Genomic DNA, 6,552 nt, shown 5'->3' with positions numbered 1-6,552 from the left:
TTTAATCAGAAATGGGTGTTGGACTTTGCCAATTGCTTTTTCTGCATCTGTTGAGATGATTGTATAGGTTTTGTTCTTGGTTCTGTAAATATGGTGTATTACACTTTTAAATTTATGCATGTTGAACCATCCCTGCATCCCTGGGATAAATCCTACTTGGTCATGGTGTGTAATCTTCTTGATGATCTTCTGCATTCTGTTTGCCAGTATCTTATTGAAGATTTTTGTGTCTATGTTCATTATGGAGATGAGCCTTTAGTTCTCTTTTTTGGTTGGATCTTTTTCTAGATTTGGAATCAGGGTAATGCAAGTAGAATAACTACCACTGCCTTTTTCCAGGCTCCTGTCACATGGAGTATTGTTTTTCATCCTTTGACTTTCAGTTTACGAATTTTTTAAATTAAATGTGTGTCTTGTATGCAGCATATTGTTGAATATTGCTTCTTGATCCATTATACCATTCTGTTTCTTTTGATTGGTGAATTGAGACAATTTATGTTGATGGTTATAACTGATATGTATTGACTTATCCTTGTCATGTTATTTTCCTGTTGTTGGGTCCCTTTCCTTCTCTCTGTTTAATTACTTGCCTTGCCTGGTAGATTCATTCTGTTGGGGTTCATGAAGCTGTAATTCTCATTATCTTTTTCTAGAATATCCTTCAGAATATTTTGGAGTGCTTTTTCACTGTTAATGAATTTCTTCAGATGTTCTTTGTTGTCAAAGTATCATATTTTTCCATCAGTTTTGAAAGATAGTTTTATAGGATACATCAATGTTGGTTAAAGGTTGTTTTCTTTTGGGTCTTGAAATACTTCACTTCAAGCTCTCCTTGTCTTAAGGGTTTATGTTGAGAAGCCTGCAATGATTCCAATGGGTTTTCCTTTATATGTGATTAACCTTATTGCTTTGGGGCCAATGTTAAGATAGCACACCATTGCAGGGAGTGTCTGGCAAGGAAGTTACTCACCTCCGGGTGGCAGGAAGGTAAAGATAAAGGGGAAGGGGTTGGGGTCTCAGTATCCCCTTAAAGGCACATGCTCAGTGGCCTTCCTACTACTAGGCCTTACCTCCTAAAGATTCCACCACTTTCCAGTAGTCCTCTAGGCTGGTGACCAAACCTTTAATACATTGGGGAACACTTGCAGGGACACTTGCCAAAACCATACCACCTTTTGTCACTTCCCAGTTGCCCAGGTAAAGTAGTAGTTCATTACTTTTTTTCAGGTTCCAACTAAAAGTTGTCCCAATCTATGCTCTTTAACCAATGTTTCTTAAGTAGTTTAACTTCTCGTACACATGAAAGCAATCTTGAACTACAAAGGTGTATGCAGCAGTGTAATATTTTATTTCATTTGTATGTATCTATGTGGACTGCAATGGTGAGCACATGGGAAAGATTAATGAAATACTCAATCCTTTTGGAATAGTTACACACACATTTTCAGTTCTTTTGCAGGGGCCAGTATTTGCTTTATTTTTCTTCGGTGCTGAGGATCCAACCCAGTGCCTTGTACTTGCTAGACAAGTGCTCCATTATGAGCTATACCACCAACACATATTTTTTTAAAGCAACATACTTTAAGTTAAAAAAATCACAGCTTTTCATGTTGGTGGTTTTTACAGTGCCATCTTAATAATTGTTGAAGAAAATTGTGCTAAAAAATAAAATAGTAGCTAATGTTTCTTATAGAACCCCACTGTTTGTTAAGGTCAGGTGACTATTGGAGGGAAGTAGACTCTATTTTTTTGACACAGGGTCTTACTGTGCAAGCTATCTGGAGCTCTTTAGACTCTTTAGGGAGAACAACAGGGAATAAAAGAAAAAGACAGATATAGTATACCATTTACAGTGGGAGACTGGGAGGAAATTGTCTCTAGTGTACAGGCTTCCACAAACTCCACAGTGGGCCCACTTTTATTATTTACTAAGAAGCACAGGGGAGGGTATAGTATTCTATCCCAGGAACAGTGACTGTAGTGAAATTAGAATAGCCAGATAGGGACCAAGTTTAGTATCTCAAAGGGAAAAGTTAAGGTCCTTCTCCACACTGGGATGTCTGCATAATTTATTGCCCTCAGTAGGAGTTATCTTATCTCAGGAGTTCTGTTTATGGCTTTCCACACAGCCAGGAAGTCATACTTTTCTTTTCTCAAGGAAAGTTAATGCTGACCTTGGGCCTGCGGGGCCTGTAATCTGTCCCCTCACCAATTTATGTATATTATGGCTGGTCCTCAACAGTAACCCAGGCTAGCCTCAAACTCATTATGTAGCCCAGCTGGCCTCAAAGTCATGATCCTCCTGCCTCAATCTGTTGAGTGCTGATTACAGGTATACCACCATACTAAACTACTTTTTTTGGTTCTCTAAAAGCTTAGCTGTCCCTAGCAGATTTACTTCCCCCATAAGATTTTATATTCTCTAAGAATCTAGGCCAATGATGGTGAACATTTTAGGACGTTCAATGTTAACATCTGTGGCATGCACAACATTGGTTCACCACCCTTGATGGGCATTACAGAGGGTCACAACACCCTACGTATTGCTGTCCCATTCCTATCCATAGTGGGCTAGAGAAGTAGATTTTTTTTTCACACTGGGGATTAAACCCCAGTGTAGTTCACACTGAACTACATCCCCACCCCTTTTTATTTTGAGACAGGATCTTGTTAAATCCTAAATTTCCCAGGCTTAATTCTCCTGCCTCAGCCTTCCGGGGTGTTGGGATTACAGGTGTGTTACTATGTCTGGCTGGGAGTTGGACTCTTAACTGAATGATTCCTGTGGTCCTCACACTAGAGCAAATGGCCTGAGTCAGCTATAACTTGGACAAACTGCATTGTTGCCATAGTTTGCTCACCTCTGCTGAAGAAATTGTGTCTGCCCACTCTTAATGAGTACCAACTGTGAGATATTCTCAGGTGGGGAAATTGCAACTCAAGAAAGTTCTCCAAATTAATAGCTACCCTAGGATATTAGAAGAGCTTCTATGCAATGAAGCAAGTAATGTGTCACCTGTTGCCCAGAGACTCATCAGTAGAAACAATAGATAGACATCACTGGGGATAGATTTTTGTTAAACACAAGAAAATGTTCCTAAGTAGAGCTGCCCAGAAAGCAATGGACCAAGAAGTGCTTTTTTTTTTTTTAACCTCTGATCCTCATTTATTTCAGTGTGTCAGGGACACTGTAGACTAGAGGAATGGTGTTATGGTATGAAGTTGGACTAAAGCTATGATACTCAACAGGGAAAGACAAGGAAGGTATTACATCTCTGAGAAGCTGATATAGTTTTAAAAAACATAAAATGTATACTTTTGGTTTATCTTAACTTGAAATGACATTGAAAGATAGTATTTAATTTGCTTAGGCAATCTTTAAAGTTCCTTCCAAATTACTTTTTAAAAATTTCTTTTTGAGACAGGGTGGACATAGTCTTGACATAGTCAAGAACCATCACAGGGATTTGGAACAGGCTGGGCCCTTACTTGCCACTTATTAAAAGTCTGATTTATGTTTTCTTCTGGGACAGCCACAGGTTGAAAAACCATTTTTCCTATGAACCATGATTCTTCCCTTGGGCTTATATGCTCCTAATAAGTAACTAAAAGCAGAGAAAAGCTTGACTTTCATTTTGTATATAAATCTTGGTTTAAATCTCTTCTTAGATTTTCATAGGAATATGTTGATCACTTAGGGAATGTCTGCCTAGGAGCTGGCTGATCTCATTCTTATCCAAGACAGAGGATACCGAGATAAAATGTTTACAGGGACTTTACCCTTCAATACATTGTTCTAAACCTGTGGTCACCTGGATTCCAGGATTCCTGGATTCCAGCCATGTGACTGAGACCACCATAGACAAAGACAATCCTTTTTTGGGAATGAAACCATCCTTCAGCCACAAAGATTCCAAAACTATGACACTAGGATGGAGATAATGATCAACTGATTCTAGCCCATGAGCTAATAGTCCTTGAATACTAGCTGTTTGCCTTTGTGGGTGGGCCAATCTGAACCCCTGCATCAGCTACCTAAACTGAAATCCTATCTTCCCTCTAACTTTCCAATTAAAGGGTTTTCTCCTGTAAATTTGTGCTTTAGTCTTAATTTCCATTTCTACTAAAACAAGAATCCATGCTGGCTGGCAACAAGGTCTCACTATATAGCATAGGCTGGCCTCCCACTCACGATCCTTCTGCCTTAGCCTCCAGAGTGCTGGGATTAAAGGCATGTGCCACTACACTGTGCTTTTCATCCTTTAAGAGGATAACTGTCTCACAAATCTAGTTCCTCTACAACCCATCACAATCTGTAAAGGATCTAGGCATACCACACAGTCACAGTGCCTAATGGTGTCTGTCCTAGTCCTTTGCCTACACAGCCTGTCTGCATAGTTGAGTCTTTCTAGCCAGGAGCACAACTGTTTTCAGTCTTAGTTCTGTCTCTTCCATTCCAACTTAACCTCATTCTCTCCCGCATTCCCCAAGATCCTTAATGCTGCGACAGATGTGGAGGGTCAGTGATACTGGTGGCAAAAGAATTTATGAAGAGTCAAGGAATATAGGAAAGACAAGTTTATTCAGATCTGAACACACTGTCAAGGGGGACAGCAGGGAAAGTTTCCAAGAGAGGAATCGCATGTTAAGTGTGAGAGGTTATGGTTTTTGTAAGAAAATGAAGATGTGGGAAAAGATCTGAGTTGGCCAATGGAGATAGATATCCTAGATACATTTTTCCAGAGCATGCTGTTTTTTTTTTTCTCATTGAGTTTATTGGTACCGTTTAGGTATACAGTACAGTTACATACATCATTGAGGATACCTTTACGTGACAGGTCTTGGTTCTCATTTTTTCCCCTTATCCCTGCTCTCTTCACCGCCCCCCTCCTTTCCCTATGAGCATGCTGTTTCTTGTTACTCTTTCAGAAACACTTGTTATAACTGAAGTTGTACATCAAAGTTGCAAACTGCCAAGGTCATTTACTGGCGTTTCACAGAAGCCCATTTAGTCTCTATACACATTATTTGAGAGAAAATGGGTCAGGGCTCATTGGGATGACTAGGTCTTTTTTATCATGTTTACTCAGGATTAGCACAATACCTCCCGACTATCCAGATAAGCTCGGTAGTATTGTGTCAAAAGAGAAATTTGGGTGTTGAGAATTTTAATCCTTTTGTCACATTTAATAGGTTTTGATCCCAGAACTTCATGTCCTCCAATCATCAAGGTGCTATTAGTCAGTGATATTCCACACTCTACGTATGCACCCTTGAGCTAGTTCCTCATTGGCCAGCTCACGGAAGCCGGACCATTAGGTAGCCACGCCTCACCCCAAACACTTGCCCAATTGGGCTGGCCACTTCCGTACGCAGTGGTGGCTGGCGTCAGGGAAGGGTTGGGGGACAGTTTTCCCCACGTTAGTACGTCATTATTGGTGTAATGGCTAGAAGCGTCCATCCCATCAGCAAAGGGCGGTGCAGCTGCTGAGGAACGTAAAGAAGCCAAGTACGGTAGACAGCCTCCGAGACCTACTAGACACCTGCCTTTTAAGCGGGGGCCCTTACTCGGCACCTTTATCCGGGACCCCACTTCAGGGTCCTCATCCGGGGAACCCCCGCAAGAAAAATCATCCGGAGGCCCCCCCCCCAGGACTCTCATCCCGGCAGCACCTGGGCTCGCATCCGGGGCCGGCACTCCACTGCCGGAAATGCCACTGAGATGCACCGCCCTCCGGCCGTCTAGAGCGGCCCCGGAAGAGCTGGCCAGGCCCCGAGCAGAAGTGTGCGGGTGACGGGACGGTAGCTAGGCCCGCCTCTCCGTTCGGGTGAGTCCCCCGGAAGCCGTTCTCGGGTCGCTGTGAGACAGGCCCCTTGTTTCGTCTCTCTAGAAAGAGGAGGAAGAGGCGCCGTGCCGGCCCTTGGCTGAAGGCGCCTTCTGGATCGCGTAGCGGCCCGCTGCGAGAACCCGTTTGTCTTCAGTCGTGGTCTCCCCGAAGCCCGGCAGATCGAGAGCCCCGCAGTCCGAATTCCGTGACCTGTCTTGTGTGCGCTGGGTCTGTACGCCCGCTTCGCACTTTGGGACCGTGCCTTTGCTTAAAAGGGAAGTGGGAGGAGGGCAGATTCCTAGTTTGGAGCCCCTTGAGGCCAAGCTAGAAGCCGTTTGAGGGCCCTTACAGAGGGTTGTGGGAGGATGTAAGTCTGTCTTGTCCTTGGGTTTGAAGGACACAGGTCAGACTCAATTGGAATCGCAGCTTTTCCTTGTGTTGCTGTCAGACTGCCCATCTAGTCGGACAGTAACGCAAGACTCCCTAAAATGGAGTCTTATTGTTAGCCAGCCCCATTTAGTAATTCGAAGTGTGCTGACGAATTGTTACAAAGTAATTCCTAAGGGCCCAGCTTTGGAAGAAACAGTGAGTAATCATACCAAGCATATTTCTCTGCATACAGACTTGAGCTTCCAAAGAAGGTTGTAAATTTCAACTGTTTTAGACGTTCCCCAGAAAGCTTTACACTATTCAACAGTACTTTTTTTTTTTTTTTTTTTTTTTT

The 6,552-nt window shown here is 42.7% G+C and overlaps 1 protein-coding gene across 7 annotated transcripts in view; it reads left to right on the top strand.

Annotated features, from left to right (window-relative positions):
* The first annotated feature begins 5,327 nt into the window (after positions 1 to 5,327).
* The window catches only part of Znf655 (zinc finger protein 655), a 14,736-nt gene continuing 13,511 nt past the window's right edge, over positions 5,328 to 6,552 (top strand). For 2 of the 7 annotated variants that reach the window (XM_033764784.1, XM_033764782.1), the window contains exon 1: positions 5,344 to 5,828. The gene's annotated coding sequence lies outside the window, so the exon portion shown is untranslated. Of the gene's footprint in view, positions 6,057 to 6,552 lie in introns of all 7 variants that reach the window. The other 5 variants (XM_033764781.1, XM_033764783.1, XM_033764786.1 and 2 more) reach the window with 5 other exon arrangements.

The sequence above is a fragment of the Fukomys damarensis genome, unplaced genomic scaffold (assembly GCF_012274545.1).
Source record: "Fukomys damarensis isolate Sample0158 unplaced genomic scaffold, DMR_v1.0_HiC HiC_scaffold_17, whole genome shotgun sequence".
NCBI classification, from domain to species: Eukaryota; Metazoa; Chordata; class Mammalia; order Rodentia; family Bathyergidae; genus Fukomys; species Fukomys damarensis.
The sequence above is the reverse complement of the archived record's forward strand: the minus strand, read 5'-3'. Positions and strand labels throughout refer to the sequence as shown.